The sequence below is a fragment of the Halichoerus grypus genome, chromosome 2, assembly GCF_964656455.1.
Source record: "Halichoerus grypus chromosome 2, mHalGry1.hap1.1, whole genome shotgun sequence".
Classification (NCBI taxonomy): domain Eukaryota; kingdom Metazoa; phylum Chordata; class Mammalia; order Carnivora; family Phocidae; genus Halichoerus; species Halichoerus grypus.
In genome coordinates, this window is record NC_135713.1 from 124653212 (window position 1) to 124676818 (window position 23607).

Consider the following 23607-nt stretch of genomic DNA (forward strand, 5'->3'; position numbering starts at 1 on the left):
ACACCTATCAACAAATAATTATCATACTGACCATATTCTCTGATCTTTTTTGTTTTTTTAAGATTTTATTGATCTATTTTATTTTAGAGAGAGACAGAGACAGAGCAGGGGGAGGGACTGAGAGAGAGGGAGAGAATCTCAAGCAGACTCCATGGTGAGCGTGGAGCCCCACATGGGGCTTGATCCCACGACCCTGAGATCATGACCTGAGCCAAAACCAAGAGTCAGATGCCCAACCAGTTGAGCCACCCAGGTGCTCCATATTCTCTGATCTTAATGAGATAAGATTAGAAGTTAAAATCAAAGAGGTAGCCCAAATAACCCCATTACATTTGGAAGCGAGTCTAAAGGATTCACATGGAAACAAAAAAATCATAAAGGAAATTACAAAATATTTGGAAGCAGAGGAAATGGAAACATCACATAAGAAAACTTGTGAGCATCAGTTAGAACAATGATTAGAGAGAAGTTTGTATCCTTTAAAAATATATTCCAGGGGCACCTGGGTGGCTCAGTCCGTTAAATGTCTGACTCTCGATTTCAGCTGGGGTCGTGGTCTCAGGGTCGTGAGATCAAGCCTCGCCTTGGGCTCTATGCTGGCTGGGGAGCCTGCTTGAGATTCTTGCTCTCCCTCTGGCCCACCCCCACCCCGCCCTGCAAACAAGCTTTCCCTCTTGCTCAAAAAAAAAAAAAAAAAAAAAAAATATATATATATATATATATATATATTCAAAAATGATGAAAAATTAATAAGCTCAGTACTCAACACAAGAATTAGAAAAAGAATAGCAGAATAATCTAAAGAAAGTAGTGAAAAGGAAGAATGGAAACAAAATAAAAACAAAGAAGCAATAGAGAGATAAACAAAAGCAAAAGTTAGTTCTTTGAAAAGACCAAAACAAACCTCCAACAAGATGGACCAACGAAAAAAAAAAAGAGAAAAGGAACAAGTAATACTACACTGATTAATTTACTAAATTAATTTACTAATTGAATTAATTTAAAATAATTAGAAAGTGAATGTAATAAAAGATCCTGTAGAGATTTTTTTTTTAAGTTATGAGAGAATACCACCAGCAGCTTTATGCTGACAAACTGGAAATTTCAAAAAGATATGGATAATTTTCTAGGAACTTGTAAACAATCCAAAACGGATTCAACAAGTTATAGAAAAATGGAAGTATCAGGTATTTATTGCTGTAACAAGACACCCTGAAACAGAATGTCTCAAAACAACCATTTTCCTGGCTTGTGATTCTGTGGGTTGGCAGGTGAGCCAGGCGTGAGCCTAAGAACAGGCCTTCTGCTGGTCTCACCTGGAGCCTCTCGGGCTGTGGCATCACCCGGCAACTCTCCTGGGTCTGGATGGTCCCAGTCGGCCTTCCTCACCTGCCCTGCAGTTGATGTTGGCTGTCAGCTGAGTCATGTGTCTCCATCCGGTGATTCCAGGCTTCTCCTGCTAGCAGGATTCCCAGTAAGCTGCAGAATAAAGCAAACCTCAGCACACAAGTGTTTTCAAGCCCCTGCTTGTGTCACATTGGCTGATATTTCATTGGCCAAATAATATCACATCTTGGCCAAAGCAAATCACTGAATCAACGTGGCAGGGCCTTTATTATTACCATCAGCTAAAACTAAGTAAACATGAAAATCAGCCCTCTCTATAATGTGGTATTCCACACTGGATGCTGGAACAGAAAAAAAAAAAAAGATGTTAGTGGAAAAATTGGTGAAATCCAAATAAAGTCTAGAGTTTAATTAATAGTAATATACCGATGTTAGTTTCTTGTTTTGACAAATGTATCACAGTTGTGTATTTTTGTTTTTTAAGATCTAATTGGCTTTATTAAATGTTGTATGAGGGGCGCCTGCGTGGCTCAGTCAGTTAAGTGTCTGAGTCTTGATTTCAGCTCAGGTCATGATTTCAGGGTCGTGGGATGGATCCCCGAGTTGGGCTACGAGCTGGGCGTGGGGCTTGCTTGATTCTCTCTCTGCCCCTACCCCCCCCCACTCACTCACTTGCTCTCTCTCTCACACACACACAAATACACACTGTGAATAGGATCAGAGTGATTTATGAGAGAATGCGTAATTTATAAAAAAGATAAAATAAATGATTCAACGAATCAGGCAGCATCCCATCCAGCAAGTAGAGGAAAGCTCCTATGTACTCTTTTTTTTTTTTAAAGATTTTATTTATTTATTTGACAGAGAGAGAGAGAGAGAGACAGCGAGAGAGGGAACACAAGCAGGGGGAGTGGGAGAGGGAGAAGCAGGCTTCCCGCCGAGCAAGGGAGCCCGATGTGGGGCTCAATCCCAGGACCCCGGGATCATGACCTGAGCCGAAGGCAGACGACGAACGACTGAGCCACCCAGGTGCCCTACTCCTATGTACTCTTAATATTAGGGGAAGCTAGGTGGTAGATACACTCTTTACAATCTTTGCACAACTTTTCTGTAAACTAGAATTATTTCAAAATTAAAAGTTTATTTTAAAAAGCCAGCAGCATATTGAAAAACTCCTGGCCTAGATAGTTTATTCCAAATAACTCAAGTAATAGATATTCCTCTTTTATTTAAATTGTTCTAGGGATGCCTGGCTGGCTCAGTTGGTGGAGCATGCAGCTCTTGATCTTGAGGTTGTAAGTTCAAATCCCACTCTGGGTGTAGAGATTACTTAAAAGTAAAAAAAAACAACAACTTTTTTTTTTAAAGATTTTTTATTTATTTATTTGACAGAGAGAGAGACAGCGAGAGAAGGAACACAAGCAGGGGGAGCGGCAGGCAGAGGGAGAAGCAAGCTCCCTGCTGAGCAGGGAGCCTGATGTGGGACTCCATCCCAGGACCCTGGGATCATGACCTGAGCCAAAGGCAGACGCTTAATGACTGAGCCATCCAGGCGCCCCCAAAAAAATCTTCAAAAATTTAAAAAATTGTTCTAGAAAATTGAGAAAGAAGGAATGATTCCTAATTGACTTTATGAAATTAATATAATCATAATACGCAAGGTGGTTAAGGACAACATGAGAAAAGAAATTCTATACCAATCTTGCTTATTTCATCCTAAATAAAATATTAGCAAACTGAATATATATATAATTGAGCCAGCAAGGATACAAAAATAGTTTAAAATAAGAAAACCCCAAGTCGGGGTCCCTGGGTGGCATATTTAGTTAAGTAGCTGACTCTTGGTTTTGGCTCAGGTCATGATCTCAGGGTCGTGAGATCAAGCCCCACGTCAACCTCTGTGCTTAGCATGGAGTCTGCTAGTTTCTCTCTCCCTCTCCCTCTGCCCCTCCTTGTGCTCACGCTCTCTCTCTCTCTCAAATATATTTGAGAGAGAGAGAGAGAGCACAAGCAGGGGGAGCACAGGCAGAGGGAGAAGCAGGCTTCCCACTGAGCAAGGAGCCCCACACAGGACTTGATCCCAGGACCCTGGGATCGTGACCTGAGCCAAAGGCAGACGCTTAACTGACTGAGCCACCCAGGCATCCCTAAAAAATATTTAAAAATAAAAATAAAATAAAATTAGAAAACCCCAAGTAACTTATTAAATTAACATAGTAAAGAAGAAAACCCATATAATCTTCTCAATAGATACAAACAAATAGCATTTTTATTTATTTATTTATTTTTATTTTTATTTTTTTTAAAGATTTTATTTATTTATTTGACAGACAGCACAAGTAGGCAGAGTGGTAGACAGAGGGAGAGGGAGAAGCAGGCTCCCTGCTGAGCAGGGAGCCCGATGTGGGGCTCGATCCCAGGACCCTGGGATCATGACCTGAGCCGAAGGCAGATGCTTAACGACTGAGCCACCCAGGCGCCCCACAAATAGCATTTTTAAAAAAGATTTATCTATTTTAGAAAGAGGGAGAGAGTGTGTGTGCACGTATACGTGTGGGGGGAGGGGCAGAGGGAGAGAGAGAGAATCTAGAGCAGACTCCCCACTGAGCATGGAGTCCAAAGTAGGGCTCGATCTCCCGACCCTGAGATCACATCACCTGAGCCAAAATCCTAAGTCAGACGCTTAACCAACAAAGCCACCCAGGTGCCACACAAACAAACAGCGTTTGATAAAAATTTAACATCACTCATTGTAAAAACTCTTAACCATTTCAGAGTTAAAAGAAACTTCCTGAACCTGAGACGAGATATCTGTCAAATATCTACAGCAAAGGATATTCTTAATGGTGAGATTTTAGAGGTATTTCCTTTGAAATCAGATATGAAAGAAATTTACGTTGTTAGTGCTCATAGCATTCAACATTGTACTAGATGTTTTAGCCAGCATAGTAAAACAAGAAATGAAAAGAATAAAAATTGCAATGGAAAGAAAAACTAATTTTATGTGCAGATGACTTGATTGTCTACATAAAATATTCAAGGAGATTTACAGGTAAACTGAACTAAGGAGTGTTCAGTAAGATGGCTGGATATAAGGTTAATACAAAAAATGTGATATAAAAAAATTGTTTCCCAGAGGGAACATGGAACAGGGTGTATAAAGTTTGTTTCTTAAAAGAAAGATGGGGTGCCTGGGTGGCTCAGTTGGTTAAGTGTCCTACTTTTTTTTTTTTTTTTTAAAGATTTTGTTTATTTATTTGACAGAGAGAGAGAGAGCGAGAGCAGGAACACAAGCAGGGGGAGTGGGAGAGGGAGAAACAGGCTTCCCACCCCGCAGGGAGCCCGATGTGGGGTTCGATCCGAGGACCCTGGGATCATGACCTGAGCCGAAGGCAGATGCTTAACTGACTGAGCCACCCAGGTGCCCCTAAGTGTCCTACTCTTGATTTCGACTCAGGTCATGATCTCAGGGTCCTGGGATAGAGTTCTGTGTTGGGCTCTGCTCTCAGCAGGGAGTCTGCTTGTCCCTCTCCCTCTGCTGCTCCCCCTGCTCATGCACACTTTCTCTCTCTCAAATAAATAAATAAATAAATAAATAAATAAATAAATATTAAGAAAGAAAGGAAGGAAGGAAAGAAAGAAAGGAAGAGAGAAAGAAAGGAAAAAAGAGAAAGAAAGAAAGGAAAGAAAGAAAGAAAAAGAGAAAGAGAAAGATGGAGGAGATCTGAAACAAAGTCTCATTTGTCAAATCTGGATGATGGGTACAAGTATGTTACATTGCTTTCTTTTTTAAAATGTTTTTATGTAGGGGCATTTGGATGGCTCAGTTGGTTAAGCACCTTACTTCGGCTCAGGCCATGGTCTCAGGGTTGTGGGATCGAGTCCTGAGTTAGGCTCTGTGCTCAGCGGGGAGTCTGCTTGAGATTCTCTCTCCCTCTCCCCTGTTCTCTCTCTCTCAAATAAATAAATAAATCTTAAAAAAAAAAGAAAGAAAAGTGACTTTCAAAAATGATCTTTGCAGCGGCCCTTGGCTGGCTTAGTCAGAATAGCATGTGACTCTTAATCTGGGGGTTGTGAGTTCAAACCCCATGTTGGGTGTAGAGATTACTAAAAAAAATAAATAAACTTAGAAAAAATTGGTTCTTCAGAAGGGGTACTGGGAGGAGTTTTCATTTCCTTTCTGTACCTTTCATTTCATTTCTGTACCACTTCAGTATTCATTGAACAGTACTTCCTGAGCAAGCCGTTCCCTGGTGCTAGGCTTTGTGCCCGGCCGTGGGGACCAGACTCCTAGTGTCGGGTGGGTAGTGGAGCATGGGCTGGGATAACGTGTGTGTGGTGCATCGGCTTGGCGGCTGGAGCACAGCTGCGCTCAATACACGCCGACCACGATTATTACGGGCTCCTAAGCAATGGCACAGAGCTTTCAGCTGCCAAGATAGTCAGTCTCTCATTAGTCCTGCCCTTGGCTTTCTGGTGCCCAACACATGTTCGTTGAAGTCTGCATTCAGCCTGTTTCACACGGCCCGGCGTGTAAACAAGTCAGCACCAGAGCGTGAGTCGGGTCCCGGGAGGCCCGTAGATTTCACAGATCCAGAGAGGAAGGAGGGAGGCCTGGCGGGGCTGTGAGTGCTCCTCAAGGAGACACAGAGTCTCCTGGGCCCCTGCCCAGGCCTGGCTGTGGCCCTCCTTTCTTGCTGTTTGTGCCTCTCTGTGTCACCTTCAGCCACATCATCAAACACAGATAACAAAAGAAAAGAAGCATCACACTTGGGTGGCACTTAGGTTTGCTGCTGCTGAGAATCTGTTTTTGTTTTGTTTTTATTTTATTTTATTTATTTTATTTTTTCTTTTTTTAAGATTTTATTTATTTGACAGAGAGAGACAGCAAGAGAGAGAACACAAGCAGGGGGAGTGGGAGAGGGAGAATCAGGCTTCCTGCTGAGCAGGGAGCCTGATTCGGGGCTCGATCCCAGGACTCTGGGATCATGACCTGAGCCGAAGGCAGGCGCTTAACGACTGAGCCACCCAGGCGCCCATTGTTTTTTGTTTTTTTTAGAGATTTTATTTATTTATTTGACAGAGAGAGACACAGCGAGAGAGGGAACACAAGCAGGGGGAGTGGGAGAGGGAGAAGCAGGCTTCCCGCTGAGCAGGGAGCCCGATGTGGGGCTCGATCCCAAGACCCTGGGATCATGACCCGAGCCGAGCCGAAGGCAGAGGCTTAACGACTGAGCCACCCAGGCACCCCGAAAATCTGTTTTTGAATGAAAGGAATTTTGTAGGGGGCCGAATAGGCTGGGGGGCGCAGGGCGTGTCTGACTTCATTGTTCCAGCACAAAAGAATCTCCCCGTTCTTTGAAAATCCTGGAAGCCCTTCCATGCTAAAAAGGCTCAAGGATGTGCCAAGGCTCAGGAGGCCTGAGGTGGCAGCTCCCATTGGTGGGGAGCTTTTGAAACTGGCCTCCTGCACCGTGAGCAAAGCTGCTTAAGGCCCTGGGTGTGGGGCATGTCTTGGAGGACCGGATCCAACACCCACTGCATGGGGCAGGCACTCTGGCACACTCCACTTTCCCGGAGTTTCGGTTGGAAGAGGCCGTCTTTGAAACTCCACGGCTCCGATGCCAGCCAGTTTCCTCCTGGGCTGCAGCCGAGGAAGACGTGGGTCCAAGCATGCCCAAGCCTTCCGCCGGGCCTTGCCCCCCTGAAACTGGGCCCTGGCCCTGTGGCCCGGGAGCCCAAGATCCTCACGTTGGCTGGCAGGGATGGAAGGGGTAAGAGTACTCAGTCTGCTGCTCCTGTCAGGGCTTTTCTTTTTTAGGACCTTTCTTTCCTCGTTGCCCCAAGCCTAGAGCTCTATGGCTCCCTGCCAGTGTCGTGGCCTCGCTGGCTGGCAACGCCGGCTCGGACAGAAGGCTGGTAATTTGTGACTCATGGCCTGTCTCTGACATGGGCAGTGTTGAGTCACTGGGCTCGCCTGTTCTGCCGAGAAGTGCCAGGGGTGGGGCAGCCCCCTGAGAAGGTCCTGGCAGGGGTGGGGGGAAGCCCACTCTAACGGCTGGGGGGAGCTGGCCTCAGCTCACGGCAGGGGCGGGGGGCGGGCAAAGCCTATCTGCTGGGGCCACAGTCCCTTGAAAAGGCCTGCGGAGTCAAGTCAGGGCTGCTGTGTCAGGGGCATCTGCCTCAGCAAGGCCTCCCTGCCTGGGTCCCCCCAGTCCCTGGGACTCTGCTCCCCAGCAGCCCTGACCGGCACATACCTCCCATAATCAAGGCTGGTGGAGTGGGTGGCCTCTCCACGGTCTCTCTGGAGGTCTGAAGATTCTGGGTCCTGGGGGCACCTGGGTGGCTCAGTCCGTTAAGCATCTGCCTTTGGCTCAGGTTGTGATTTTGGGGTCCTAGGATCGAGCCCCGCGTCGGGCCCCCTGCTCAGCAGGGAGCCTGCTTCTCCCTCTCCCTCTGCCGCTCTCCCCTGCTCGTGTGCTCTCTCTCTGAAATAAATAAATAAATAATCTTTTTTTTTTTTTAAAGATTTTATTTATTTATTTGACAGAGAGAGACAGCGAGAGAGGGAACACAAGCAGGGGGAGTGGGAGAGGGAGAAGCAGGCTTCCCGCTGAGCAGGGAGCCCGATGTGGGGCTCGATCCCAGGACCCTGGGATCATGACCTGAGCCTAAGGCAGACGCTTAACAACTGAGCCACCCAGGCACCCCAATAAAGAAATAATCTTAAAAAAAATTAAATGTTTAAAAAAAAAGAAGATTCTGGGTCCTGGGTGAGCTAGGGACAGCGAGGCTGCTGACCTGGGTCCTCCAGCCACTCACTTGACCTTCCTTTGCTTTTCACTTAGAAAAGGACAGAAGTGAAAACAGTGAGGATGGCCTTTTTACATTTTCTGCTCATCAGATTGGCAGAACATTTAAAAGGACTAATAATGCCCAGTGTTGAAGAGAATGTCGGGAAATGGGTGCTGTCATGTGATCGTGGCTGGGAGCAAGGAGGCCCCGCCAGATTTCGGAAGGGCCACTTGGTAGTACTTGCTAACATACATACATACATACACACATTTATTTATGTATTTATTATTTTATTTAGATTCAAACTAGTTAACATATAGTATAGTACTGGTTTCAGGAGTAGAATTTTTTTTTAGTACCTGTTAGCATTTAAAAGACACATATCCTTTTTTTTTTTTAAGATTTATTTTATTTGAGAGAGAGCAAGACAGCGCGCATGAGCGGGTGGAGGGGCGGAGGGAGAAGGAGAGAAATAGACTCTCTGTTGCGTGTGGAGCCAGAACACAGGGCTTGATCCCAAGACCTTGAGATCCTGACCTGAGCCGGAATCAAGAGTACGATGCTCAACTGACTGAGCCACCCGGACATGCCAAGACACATACACTTTGACCCTGCAGTACGCTTAGGAGAACATTTCCTATAGAAAACCTTATACAATGATACAGAAATATTTTGCAATTCCAAGTATCTCTATAGGTGTATATAACAAAAACTTATGTTCAAGAATGTTCACTGTAGGGGCGCCTGGGTGGCTCAGTCAGTTAAGTGTCTGCCTTTGGCTCAGGTTATGACCGCAGGGTCCTGGGTTCAAGTGCCGCATCAGATTCCCTGCTTGGCAGGGAGCCTGCTTCTCCCTCTCCCTCTGCTTGCTGCTCCCCCTGCTTGTGCATGCTCTCTCTCTCAAATAAATAAACAAAATCTTAAAAAAAAATGTTCACTGTAGGTTTGCTTGCAATATGAAAAAAAAAAGCGAGAGTTAATGACCATTAGTTGGGTGGTAAATAAATAAAGTAGGCTCCACTTTTGAATACCCACAGCTGTGAAAAAGAACAAGGTAGATGTGTATGTACTGAGTGATATGAAAGGATGTTGTGCCGTCAAGTGAAAACAAGTCACAGAAGCGCGTGTTTCATATGGTCCCGTCTAACAAGCAGAGCCCTGTGTGCGCGTGTGTGTGTGCTGCTCTGCAGGCACGTCCCGCCCAAATCCACGTAGGGAAGGATGCTAATAGTGGTTTCCTCTGGGAACGCTCTGAGAATTGAGATAATGGGAGACTTTTACTTTGGAATCTTTCTATTCCCATATCCTGTGACATTTTTACAAGTGGGTATTTACTTTTAAATAAAAAGAATAAAAAACAGAAACAAAATACAGATGTCCTCATGCATGATGAAGACTCAAATGTGTGTGTGTGTATAAACGTGTCCACGCATGAGAGATGGGGGAAAGGCTGGAGATTTCTCCTGTCTCCCCCAGGGCTGAAAACTCTTCCCAGAGCCCATCCTCCCCCAGGTCAGATCACCCACTGGGTGCCACAACACCTGGTCGAACTCCCATTCCCAAGCGGCTTCTCCTGTCCACCCTGCACCTCTCCTTGTTACTTCTTTGGGGGGCCCCCCGCCCCCCCCACTGTGTTCCCAGAGCACCCTGCCTGTCTCCTTTGTGGTCACCCCCTACTTCACTCCCATGCAGCACCAACTAAGGCGGGCTCCTGCCCCTCATAGGCACCCACTGCCCAAATGCCCTCCTCTGCACCTCTAGTGATGGGGCCGATTCCAAAGTCTGTAATCAGTTCAGCAGGCCCACTGGAAGCCCGACAGCCTCAAATGCAATGCCTCCCTTCCTCCCGCCCCGGAGAGCCCAGCGCGCCTGCAAGACCTTGGCCGGTTCTAGCAGCTCAGCCCCACCCTAACCACCACGTTGGCAGGGCAAATGAAGCATTAGAAACAAACTAATTAGTACTTTGGGGTAGCTTCATTCACAAAATTACCTCACTGAGGACGTGTCTCATTTATAACCAACTTAATTAAAAGAAACTTGGTAAATTCCTGTAACAGATGAGGACAGCACTTTCTAGAAACGCCGTAATTGAAATGTTTTACTGCATATATCAAATGGTTATTAAATCTTTAATATCATAATTCCTTAAGAATGCTATTGTTAGGGGCAAACGGCAACCCTCGCAACAAAGGAGCTAATTGTTCCTTCCTCTTGGCTCCGTAGCCCACAGGAAGTCATAACTTCTCTGTTGTACTTCTTTCTCTGCGTTGTTAATGTGTATGAGCGCATGCCAGGTCTGGGAGGAATCCACCATAAAGATTAAGAATGGGAAGAAGCCCTGTTTCTGACTGGTTGTCTTGGGGTGTAGAAAAAACGCATCTTTCCCAGGTGAGGCTGTGGCAGGCATTGGTTGAATATCTGCCACTGTGGGTGGGCTGTGGCCCCGGGGTAGCACAGAGACGCTGAGTGACTCCCCCAAGTTGCCCAGCAAAGTGGAGTTTGGAGAAAGCTCCACTGTGCAGTGTTGGGAGGCCTGGCTGAGCCTCTCTGGGAATGCACCCCGAGGCAGGCGGGATAGTGTGCATAACCTGATCTGTCTGCCCCCCCTCCATCCCCCCATACCGGCTTCCTCCCCACCCAGCTCCTGGGGACTGACTCCATGCAGGGGCCCCAGGCACATCTTTGTGCAGGATGGGTGCCCGGCCTTCTCCCCTGAGCACCTGGCCCTGGAATGGCGGATGGGAGGGATCTAGAGAGTGGTGGAGGGCTGGCCGGTGGGTCCATTGGTCCAGAGGAAACGGACAAGATGTGGACCCTCCGGAACTCTGGAGGGGGCATTGAAGGGGCTTACGAATAGAGTGGAGGCCTTCTCAGAAGGAGATGTTTTTGCCGGCTTGGTGGGTGACTGGGCCAGGGCACGGCCACTCCTTGCTTCGGTTTCCTTTTCTATGAAAGAGGTGGCGAAGTTATGAGGGCCTGTGCTTGGAGTCAGAGGGATTGAGTTTGAATCCTGCTTGGTTGTGTGTTGTGGGATTTGGGGCCTCTGTCCCTTAACCTTGCAGAACCAGAACGGGGAGCACGGCCTCAGGGCATGGAGGGCAGGGTTTCAGTGAGCCAGCTTCTAAAGCGGCAAGCACAGTGCCTGGCGCACGGGCCCTGCTCAGTAGAGTGATGGGTATTAATTGTTCATGCTATTTGATCTGGGCTGACTGCACCAAGTTCTTAGGAATAATCACGCCCACGAAGAGGAGCTGAGTGGGAAAGGCCATGTGAGGAGCTCTGACCCCAAACCAAAATGCAACAGTCTCTCCGGGAAAGTGGTGTCGTCCTGGTCTCCCTAACCTGTGCTAGCATGCCGGGCTGTCCTCCTCCTAGCCTCAGCTGAACACACACAAGAGCTGCTCACGGTCCCCTAGAATCAGGGCTGGCGGGACCAGCGGATTTGGCTGGATAGATGGGGAAACTGAGGCACAGATGGGTGATTCGGGGTCCCATCTGGAGAGCTAGAGCAGAGTTGGAGTCAGCGCCCAGCCTCCTGGTTCCTTGTCCAGTGCTCCGTCTACAGTTCATTGCTATAGTCCAGAGAGCCACTGGCCCCCTTGGCACCTTTGAGAGAACCGGAAGAAGGTGCTCCATCCTCCTAACTGGAGGGTCCTGGCTGGATTTTAGCCTCACTGACTCCCTCGACCACATGCCCTCGTGCAGGGCACAACCCAGAAACCTTATGTGGTGTGATGTACGGCCCACTCTCCCTTCAGCCAGGATTAGACACACCTTTACAGGCCTCTTCCATGAAGGGGTGTGTGGGGGGTGTGAGTTGGCTTCCCTGATCCTCCAGATGCTTCCATGGATTTTTTGCTTGGGGGTGTGAGCTGGCTTCCCTGATCCTCCAGATGCTCCCATGGATTTTTTGCTTGGGATGGGAGAAGGTCTTTATCCATCTGGGTCACAGACTCCTTCCCTACCCTGACTCTACCACCCACATGCCCAAAGCCGGGTCATCAAAACCAATATACCCAGCAACATCCCCACCCCCAATTTGACTTATTTCTAATATTCTATTGGAAGAATTTTTGCATCCTTTGAGTTTTTCGAAAGGATTCTTTTTTTTTTCCCCAAAGATTTTATTTATTTATTTGATAGAGACAAAGCGAGAGAGGGAACACAAGCAGGGGGAGTGGGAGAGGGAGAAGCAGGCTTTCCCGCTGAGCAGGGAGCCCGATGTGGGGCTCGATCCCAGGACCCTGGGATCATGACCTGAGCCAAAGGCAAAGGCCTAACGACTGAGCCACCCAGGCACCCCTTTCAAAAGGATTCTTTTTTTTTTTTTTTTTTTTAAAGATTTTATTTATTTATTTGACAGAGAGAGACACAGCGAGAGAGGGAACACAAGCAGGGGGAGTGGGAGAGGGAGAAGCGGGCCTCCCGCTGAGCAGGGAGCCCGATGCGGGGCTCGATCCCAGGACCTGGAATCATGACCTGAGCCGAAGGCAGACGCTTAATGACTGAGCCACCCAGGCGCCCCTCAAAAGGATTCTTAAGCCAGTTTGCATTAGGACGGTTCTGCCTTAACTCCAGGTCAGCCAAAGCACTTTAGAAGCTTCTAAGGAATGGAAGACCTTGAGACAAAGTCATTCATGTGTAGAAGAAGGGGCAATCATTCCCCCGCAATTAGGGAAAGAGCGGCTTCTGTATTTCACACTCTCCTTATTGCACATTCTCTTTTATCTCTGACCCTGCCCAGAGGAGGGGGTGGGGCTTGGAAGTGTAAATGGGGGTTTCTCCTCAGCGCATCCCCCAAAGGATTCACTGAAGAACTGAAAGGTTGAATAATTTAAAAGCAAACTGTACGATCACTAGAAAATAGAATTATTAACTTGTCTGGAAAGCGAAGGTGTATCAAAGCTGGAAACAGTGGATGACATTATAAAAGAGAAGGTGGCAGACTTAATTCATCTGCATTTCCACATGTAAGAAAAAACAAAACCAAAGGGAACATAATCGACTGAGAAACATGCCTCAAAAGCTTTAAATATGCTTGCACCATTTGAACCAGTAATTCAACTTATGCTGAGTCTTTGGTAATGAATAGCCCTATAAATATGGAGTTTGGTCATACTGAGAATTGTTTATTGTAGAATTATTTATGATGGGGGTGGGGGAAGAAAAACAGAAAATAGCTACATACGCAGTGATTGAGGAATGGCTAAGTCCACTTAAAAGAATATTATGAAGTCATTTTATTTTTTTATTTTTTAAACATTTTTTTTTAAGATTTTATTTATTTATTCATGAGAGACAGAGAGAGAGAGAGAGAGAGGCAGAGGGAGAAGCAGGCTCCCCGCAGAGCAGGGAGCCTGATGTGGGGCCCGATCCCAGGACCCTGGGATCATGACCTGAGCCGAAGGCAGACGCTTAACCATCTGAGCCACCCAGGCGCCCCAAACATTTTATTTTTAGTAATCTCTACACCCAATATGGGGCTCGAACTCACAACCCCAAGATCGAGAGTCCCACGCTCTTCCGACTGAGCCAATCATGTGTCCTGAACATTTTTAGAAGTAGCATTTAAAATGACTTCAGGGACACCTGGCTGCTCAGTCGGGAGAGCGTGTGATTCTTGATCTTGGGGTCGTGGGTTTGAGCTGCACTTTGGGTGTAGAGATTACTAAAAATAAATCAACTTAAAAAAAAAAAATAAAACTGTTCACGGAGAGGCAGTGATACATAGTATCAGCAATATAGGTTTGGCATCAGCCAGCCCTGGGTGAGAAATAAGCTGCTACGTGTATAAACTTGGGAATCTCTCTCTAAAACTCAGTTTCTACATCTGTAAAAATGACGGACATTAAGAGTACCTACTTCATAGGGTTATTGTATGACATGAGATAATGTATATAAAGTACTCAGCACAAAGGAAGCCCTCAATTGTCACGTTATGATTATTATTCTTTTGCAGAACTTAGACAATTATCCATGTTTGTTCATTCATTCATTTAGCAAATATTTGTTGAGGTCATATTTGTGCTAAGTACTGCTCTAAATCCTGGAGCTACAACAGTAAATATGTTAATGCTGAAATGAAAAAAACAGAAGATCTGCATGCAGCTGGAGCACAGATGTGTTAAAAGTAAAAACATGAGGGGCGCCTGGGTGGCTCAGTCGTTCAGCGTCTGCCTTTGGCTCAGGTCATGATCCTGGGGTCCTGGGATTGAGCCCCGCATCAGGCTCCCTGCTTGGCGGGAAGCCTGCTTCTCCCTCTCCCACTCCCCCTGCTTGTGTTCCCTCTCTCGCTGTGTCTCTCTCTGTCAAATAAATAAACACAATCTTTAAAAAAAAAAAAAAAGTAAAAACATGCCTGGGGAAAAAAGACTAGAAGGAAATAGACCAAGATATTAGCTGTAATTGACTTTGGTTAGTGAGGCCATTGGGTGATTTGTCCTTACTAGCCAATTTTCTTTAATGAGTATGAATTTCTTTTATGAGTAGTCATGAAGTTTCTACGTATTGAAAAAGTCAGAGAAAAATGCTGGTGCGCGTTGATTAGCCTTTTATGACCCGGTGTCAAGCTGTGATGTGGATGTTGAGAAAAGCAGGGCACTGTGGTGAAATGGACCTCTGAGACACCACGCCCCCATGTCCTCCTGCACCGTCAGGCCAGCCCTACCATCCCACGCGGGAACAACACTGGCTTGTGCCGATTTGCTTTGTATATATCCACATTGCACAAAAAGTGTACAAAATCAAAACAGAGAACAGCAAAGCAAAAAGCAAACACCCCAAAGGATTGCAGCTGATGGCAGGATCTGCAGTACCACGAGATGATTCAATACTTCTTGGCCATAGGACAGCGAGGAGGCGGCATCCATGGAGTGATCGGGAGGCCCTGCAGCCCCTGTGGGCCGTGAGTTTCCCCCTGTCGGGCCCGCATGGAGACTCTGTGGGAACAGACAGGAGCGCATCTTTTCTCTCTTCTGTGGGAATGATGCTTTGGAGGCCCCAGCCCTGGAAGCCTTCCCCGTCCCCAGGCAACTGCTCCTCACCCCATCTCGACCTCCTGTTTGGAGAGACCTTGGCAGCACCCCTGGGGCTGCCCCTCCCTGCAAGCTGTGGGGACACTTACAAATCTCTGTTGCCTCTCAGTGGGTCTCGTCCCTGGGGCACCGCAGGGACCTCCCGCCTGTGTGTCTGCAGTCACGCAACACTCAGCTCCTTATTAACCAGGCCTCTACCCTGCCCCAGCAGGCGGCTTTGCAGGCAAAAAAGCATCCCTTTGTTCCCTTTCTATGACCTACTTAGGTATCAAAAGCTTCATTCCCTGGGGAGTTTCCAGGAAAGCAGCTGCCCCACCGCTCTGGGGAGGGGCAGGAGAAGCGTTCTAAGGGTCAAGGGCACTATCTCGGCTCCCAGCCCTGCTGGGTGCGAGTATGTGTCTCTTCCTTCTCAGGGCACTTCCCTCATTTCCACAAGGGTTGTGTTAGGGGGGGCAGGCGGGGCGGAGGGGAGGTGGCTAAGATCACTGACACAGCCCTAACAGCGCAGCCGTAACACGGGCTCGGTGCACCCTCAAATTAGGCTATGTGGCTCCTTATCATCACCCCCATTTCGCAGATCAGAAAACTGAGGTCCAGAGACATTACCCTACATGCCCAAGGTCACCCAATAGGCAGGCGGTGGAGTTGAGATGAAAAGCAGAACAGGTGCTCCTGACCACTCTGCAGAGCGTATTTAAGACGGGCTTACATTTGTGGGGAGGCCTCCTTTCCTCTTTTTCGAAGTGCTGCTCAAAAGGACACAGAACTGGGGCTTGAGTTCTGGCCTTCACTTAACCCTCCCAGACCTTAGGTAGGTCCTTTGATTTCTGGCTGTGGAAGGCAGACTAGTGTTCCCCACCATCCTAAAATATCCCTGTCCTATTCCTAGAATCTGTGAATATGTTCCCTTACAGGAAAAGAGACTCCACGGGTGTGATGAGTTAAGGACCTGCAGATGGGGAGAGCACCTTGGACGATCCAGGTGAGGCCAAGGCAATCACAAGGCTCCTTCAAAGGGGAGGTAGGAGAGTCCGTCTAAGAGATAGGACGAGACAAAGCAGAGGACAAGAAAAGAGAGAGATTCGAAGATGCTGCGTTCATGGATGAGGTCACCAGCCAAGGACTGCAAGCAGCTTCTAGAAGCTGGAAAAGGCGAGGAAATTATTCTCTCCTAGAGCCCCCAGAAGAAATGCAGCCCTGCTGACACCTGGATTTTAGGACTTCTGACCTCCAGATCTGTAAGATAATAAATTTGTGTTGTTTTGAATCACTAAGTTTGTGGTGATGAGTTGCGGCTGCCAGAGGAAATGAATAGACTGGGCTTTAGCTGTCCCGTCCGTGAACAAGCGGGGTGGCTGGTTGGATGGGCCGTACACACTGTGCTTTTCCATAGGCAGCGCAAGTCCCAGCCACAGGGCCTGGCGTTGTTTTGACTGATTTTGTGGACTTTGTTTGGGAGTCTTGATCCCTAGCTGTTCTTTATCCTCTGTGGAAGGAGCTGTTGCTTTGTCTCTTGGGGTCCTGGGGAGTTTGGCCTGTAACTGGGGAGGCCAAACCCCACAAGGGAGGTAAATAGTACAGTTTTGCAGAGCAGGCCTTGTTGGGGTTGCTGGGTCCTTGCATTGGGCCTTGTCTTACGACGAGCCCCCCAGAAGGCCCACACTGCCCTCTGGCCCCCCTGCAGAATTCGAGCCTCCCTTCCACGGAACAGCTGGGGTTGAGTGCACCTCTAGGCGAGCTCTGAGTTCCATGGGGTCCTGTTCTCTTCTGTGTTCCCAGGACTGGTACAGCGACTCACACGGAGCAGGTGCTCGAGAAATGTGTGTTGAATGAGTGAATAATTCAGCGACACACACAGCTCGGCACATCGCACAGTCATTTCTATACCTACACACACAGCTAGACGTGCAGCTGCTCACCTGCTCACACAAACACACACCCAGATAGGAACGGGCACACAGACGCGTAGGGATGTGCACACACGTGTTGCTGAGCCCCATTCCGAAGGAAAACAGGACACTGTCCTGTGGAGAGAGTTGAAATGCCAGCTAGCATAGCAGGGCCTTGGAAATTTTAATAAATCCATGGTCACTGGAGGCTTCCCTCTGGGGCCCAGCAGCCGAGCAGGACCCAGGCAGGAAGGATGGGGCAGATCCCCCACTGATAGAAGGTGGGTAGCCAGATGGCGGCTGCCGTTGGTGGGTACACACACCTGCATACAGTGGGAGCTAGGGACAGAGAGGGGATGGGGGGCCCTGCACAGATGTCTGAGTGCCTCCCTGCATGGGGAGATGAACCTCTGACATTTAGGTCCTGAATCACAGTGCACCCGGATTCTGGAGGAGGCCCAACTTTGGGGCAGTTATCATAGACAGGAGGAAATGCAGGCTAAAAATCCTGCTGGTAAAGGGATGGGGGAGGGAGGCAGGTAGTGAGCAGAAAAGATCCCTGCTCTAGAATGGGACGGCTTGGTCTGAGTCTCAGTCTGTTGCTTACCAACTGTATGACCTCGGGCTGGTGGTTCGTGTCAGCTTCATCATCTCTGAAGTGGACTCACGAAGGTACTTACTTGTCAGGGCTAGAGAGGTCAGGTGAGGGAATGAGAGTCAAGTGCTCAGCTCACTGCCAAGGAACTAAAAAATGGTAGCCTGAGAAAACAGAGGCACTCAACCCGTCCTAGATCAGAACAAGCAGGGAGGAGGTGAGGAGTCCTCTTCAGCTACCTCCCACCAGTCAGTCCCACGGGCTAGAATCCTGCTCTGAATGGGCTGGTTCTGGGAGAAGTATGGCCCATGCTGACCTGGAGAGGCTCGCTGTGTGACCTTGAGTAGATAGCTTTGCCTCTCTGAACCCCCGCTGCCTGGAGAGTTGTGAAACTCAAATGAGACTGTGCATCTGAAACTCTCAGGAGAAGTGAGGAATCCTTCCTCAGCTGGGAGCATCTCTGGCCATCCTGGGACATGAGAAATGATGATACCACTCTGCCAGGTCAGCTGACCCACCGCTCACCCCTGAGTCCCTGACCACTGTTCCCCTGCCACCTCACATGGGCTCAGAGGTGTTCACCGAGGCTCTTGACTAGATCTGACCGCACCAGCGGGAACTCTGTGGGTCTGCCTTCTGATGCTCCCATTCCCTCATCCACACTCAGAAAAAGGCCCCAGCAGAGTCCCTCCCCAGGCATGTCTCTCAGGGCCTACGCACCCTGGGTGCAGAAACAGGGGAGCCCCAGATGCCTGGAGCATCCTGGTTTCTGCCTTATGGTGTGCCCCCTCCCGGAGATGGAGGCCTGGGGGAGGCCAGCTTCATCAGGTAGCACAAGTCCCAGGCAGTGAGGCAGGGCCTGGCCATTGCCCCTTCGTAGCCCCAGTGCTGAATGGGCCCCCACTGTCTCACCTGCTGGCCAGGAGTTCCTACAGGGCAGGGCAGGTATACTTTAGCTGGTCCTGGGTACTCAGCATGGGCTTGTGGGCTAAAGGGGTGCTAGGATGGGGGTTGGCAGGGGCTGTGAGGTCCAGAGTCACTGTGGTTGGTTTTCATTGGCATGTGTCATCTCCTCACCTCTGTGCTAACAGGGCCTGGTCCCCGGCTAAGTCCACGTCACCCAGGCTGAGCACGGGGTGGCTGAGGACTTCAGCCCACTTGGGTGGCTCCACCTCCACGGGGTGGCTGAGGACTTCAGCCCACTTGGGTGGCTATCTGACCCCAGGTCATTAGCGCTGGGTCATCGGGCGGCCTTCTTTCCGAGCCTGCTACACCCTCTTTGACTCATTCTGAGACAGCATTGACATGAGGGTTTCTGGCCTCTGAATTCACCTTTGGTTTGGTTTCTTCTTGGGCAGCTCAGAGCAGTTTTGTTTTTAAGTACAAACCCACAGAGCTGCTTTCCCCTTTCTCTGATCCCCCAAAACAAACAAAGGATGTTGGTCTGCATTTTGGTTTGTTTTGAAGCTGAGAGGAAAGTGAGGGAAATGGGTCACATCAGGAGCTCCGAGGGTGGCCAGGTCGGTCAGGGAATGTGAGGGTGAATGGGGAGGGCTGGGCCGTGGCAGGGGTGGAGTCTCACTCCCCCAAAGGGCAGGCTGGCCAGCCCGCCCCGGGTGGGCTCTGCTCCCGTGGAGTTCCCCCATCACCAGGAATGCTGGGAGCTGGGGACTTCTCAGAGGGCCAGGAGAAGGACCCCACATTGAAGGGAGGAGGCCTGGGTCAGAGTCCTGACTCTGAGGTCCCTCACTGTGTGACAGTAAGCAAGGCCTGCCCCTCTCTGAACTTCAGCTTCCTCCCTGGTAAAATGAGGCATCAGGCTCTGTCCCACAGTGTCCCACTCTGTGTCTGCCACTTTTGCTGGTGGGGAGCAGGGGAGGCACCACTGACTGGGAGACGCGCATGACCCTGACTTCCAGGGTCCACTCTGAGTAGCTAGTCCTAGACCCACTGGAAAACGCTTGACATCTGCTGGGACCTTGGCCATCAGACCTGGTCTCCCCCAGCCCAAGCTCCCCTCCTCCATCTTCCCTCTGGACTGGTAGAGGTCCCCGTCCTATCTGGGGTCTATGATCCATGGATGTGTCCCCCACCCCAGGCCTGTGACCCCTCCAATAGGGCTTGCAGTTTCCTGAAACAGAAAAGATTAGTCCAAGGAATTTTCAGCCCACAGGCAGAGAGGTCTCTTTTCTGACACCTCCGAGGGAAAGAAGTCACCTGCACAAGATGAGTCCCATCACGCCTGGGTGAACAGAGATGTTCAGAAGGAGGTCCTGGGCTGGCCAAGTCCTTGAACCACCAAGGAAAGGTGCTGGCAGTGTTTCTCCTTCAGCGGGGTCTGGGGCAGTGAGTTGAAAAAGTGAGCACATTTGTTCCAGAATAAATGAACTGGATCCAAAATGTTTTAAATTTCTTTATTAAAATCCATCTGTTTTGACAGTTCTTAATCTTTTGTGTTTTTAATCTTTCTAGGGAAAGCTATAGACTGTCTTGTTGGAGAAAAAACACGTACAAAGAATTCTGTACCAGATTTAAAGGGTTTAACACCCCTCCATGCTGAGCTTTAAGGAAGCTGAGGTAATTCAGGGAGAAATGACTTGCTCAGGTGCCCCATTTCTCATTTGGGGTAATTGGGTTTTTCTTCAAAGGGCATTTTGGAGAGATGTGGAACCAGTTGCTGCTTTTAAGGTGTGTGGTACCGGCTTAGAAGTCTCTCTTGGTCAAAAGGGGAGGTAACTTTCTTGTGGACCCAGGGGAAGGAGGCCCTGGACTCTTCGACCCTGAGAGGGGCCTATTTTGGTGTTCCTGGCGCTCTTTCAAATAAAAGGAAGGTACCAACACCCCTCCCTTTTTAAAATCTCTACAGCCAATGTGGGACTCGAGCTCACAACCCCGAGGTCAAGAGTCCGGTGCTCTACCGACTAAACCAGCCAGGCACTCCACCCCTTTTGTTTTTTTAGTTGACCTGATCAGAGGTGTGTGGGAATTTGCTCTATGGGTGTTGGGGCACAGCTTCTGGGACTCCTTGCAGCTCCACCGAAGCTCTCCCAGCAACAGCTTAGAAATCTAGGTGAAACGCCTCTGGGTCGACATCCCACACTCTTAGCGTGAATAAGACTTCAAGTGGCCAGAGGCTAGTGTGGACCCCTCTCGTTCTGATGACTTAGCCTCCTCCCAGACACTCAGATTCGGGGGGCGGGGCCCTAGCCCGGCACACGTCTTTGGCCAGCTTCTAGCGCCACCTGGTGGCTAGTTCTCTTATAGCAACCAGGTCTCCCGCCGACCACAGAGGGTTCTCAGCCTCTGCAGGCTGCACCGGGGAATCACCAGAAGGAGGTTTTCACAGTACTCCTGTCGAGGGCAGAGGGAGGAGAGGCACCGCAGACCAATTAAATCATCATCTCTTGGGGCGCCTGGGTGGCTCAGTTGGTTGAGCGACTGCCTTCGGCTCAGGTCATGATCCTGGAGTCCCGGGATCGAGTCCCGCATCGGACTCCCTGCTGAGCAGGGAGTCTGCTTCTCCCTCTGATCCTTCCCCCTCTCATGCTCTCCCTCTCTGTCTCATTCTCTCTCTCAAATAAATAAATAAAATCTTAAAAAAAAAAAAATCATCATCTCTTGGGGTGGGGACGGCATCCACGTTTTTTAGAGCGCTCCAGACGATACCAAAGTCCAGCCAGGGTTAGGGATCCCTGTAGTGCCAGTAGGTTGGTTCCCGGGTCCTGTGCTAACCCACCAGCAAGGGTGGGTAGGGTGGGGAAAAATTCCAGAGGCTTCCTTAAGAACATGCTTCACTCCCCTTGTGTAGACCGGCTCCAGGGCTCTGAAAATTCAGAGGCACGCAGACCAGTGAGTTATGATCACCGCAGTGGAGAATGTTGTGAATAAAGAACCGGGTCTGTGATCTGGCCTTGACATTAGTGTGTGTGGACATTTCATTGGAGTCCCCAGGTTTTCTATGAACGTTTGCTCATTTTGTCTTATCTCAGGGAAAATATTCAAAAATCAACATAGACACACTTTGCGTTACCTGGAGGTCTATTAACTGACTCTGTCTCCCAAGGTTTTGGTATCCAAGGTCAATTTGGAACTTACTATCAAGATACAAACAGAACTACTTTAGTTGTTCTGGGGTAATTGGCAATGGGTGAAAGGACTTAATTGGTGCAGAATGTGTTTGAACTGGGTGAAAGCTCAGAGAATATTCCGGAACATTCTACAAATGAAGGTTTTAAAGCAGTGCGAACCAAGAAAAGGCTTGGGAGAATCGAAATATCTTTTCAAAAGTCCTTTCATGTTTTCAGAACTATGCCGTAGTTATTCTGAACTCCTGAGTGGCTGCCCTGTGCTGTCCCATGCATAGTCACATTGTGAGCGTTGTTTGGGATGGAGGGGAGGAGTCATTGGCATTTGGACAAGAAGTAAAGTCTCTACTCCTGACCATGACAGGCAAAAACCCTGTAGACTCTGCCCCTGCCTTCCTTCAAACCTCCTTTCTTAGCACTCCACCCTCCGTGGCTTCACTCTAGCCATACTCAACTTTTTGCTGCTTCTCAAGCCTGTCAGACTCGTTCCCACCTCAGGGCTTTTGCACTTGCTGTTTGCTTTGCTCGGACCACTCTTGTCCCACATATTTACATGGTTCTGAGTTTTTTCAGGCCTTTGCTCTGGACTTTCCTGACCATCCTAAGTAAATGAGGACCCTCACCTAATTATCCCCATTTTGTGTCCTCCACTGCAATCTTCACTATTTGAAATGTATCATTCATGTGTTTGCTTCCTTTTTATTCTTGTGAACCCCATGCATTGTAACTCCTTTAGGGTAGAGGCCATATCTAGCATTTACTACGATGCCTCCAAGCTCTGGCACAGCCCCTGGCACACAGATGTGATTTAATATATACTTTTTTTTTTTTTTAAAGTAAGCTCTATGCCCGTCAATGGAGCTTGAACTCATGACCGCAAGATCCAGAGTCCCATGCTCTACCGACTGGGCCAGCCAGGCTTCCCTGGCAAGTGGTGATTTTCTGTTTCCATTATTAATTTATTTTTGGGGATTCTAATGTAAGAAAGAATTGTCCTTTCTCCCCTATGTATTTATTTAGTATTTATGTCTGTATGGATTCATGGACATTTATTTTATTCTGTGGGTTATAATCCATTAATATCATTATTTGTCTTGTTAGTCAAATTGTCCCAGGTTTGCTGGGTGGCTCAGTCAGTCTAAGCACCTGCCTTTGGCTCAGGTCATGATCCCAGAGTCCTGGGACTGAACCCCGCATCGGACACCTTGCTCAGTAGGGAGTCTGCTTCTCCCTCTTCTTCTGCTGCTCCCCCTGCTTGTGCTCTCTCTCTCAAATAAATAAATAAAATCTTTAAAAAAATTGTCCCAGGTTTGGCAGTTAGGAGCTGTTTCAGGTGGGCTCCAGTGCATACCTATCCCCCCTCTTTTTTTTTCCTTAGCGAAGTTGTGATTTCTGGAACTGTAAGATATACCAGGTTCCTCTTGTACTTTCTCTGCCTCAGCTCTGGGCCCAGCCATTTTTCAAGGAGTCCTGATTGATCTATTGGAGCATGGTGCGTAGAAACCAAGATCTGGGTTCTCGGTGGACTCACTGTTCCTGGAGCATCACTACTTCTAGGTCCTCTCCATGGACAAAGGTAGGAAATATACATCCATGTAGACTCATACATACATCTCAAGCCCTTTTTTCTTTCTTTCTTTTTTGTTTTTTAAGATTTTATTTATTTATCTGAGACAGAGAGGGAGAGAGAAGTAGCATGAGCAGGGGGGAGGAGCAGGGGGAGAGGGCAAAGCAGGCTCCCTGCTGATGCAGGGCTCTATCCCAGGACCCTGAGATTGTGACCTGAGCCAAAGACAGATGCGTAACTGACTGAGCCACCCAGGCGCCCCTGAACGTAATTACTAATCAGCATTCACTACGTG

At 48.5% G+C, this 23607-nt stretch overlaps 1 long non-coding RNA gene across 1 annotated transcript in view; it reads left to right on the forward strand.

Moving 5' to 3' along the window:
• The window catches only part of LOC118533692 (uncharacterized), a 34503-nt gene extending 18053 nt beyond the window's left edge, over positions 1-16450 (forward strand). Inside the window, exon 5 of the long non-coding RNA XR_013445840.1 lies at positions 16097-16450. This is a non-coding gene — a long non-coding RNA (uncharacterized LOC118533692). The remainder of the gene's footprint in view (positions 1-16096) is intronic.
• The last annotated feature ends 7157 nt before the right edge of the window (positions 16451-23607 follow it).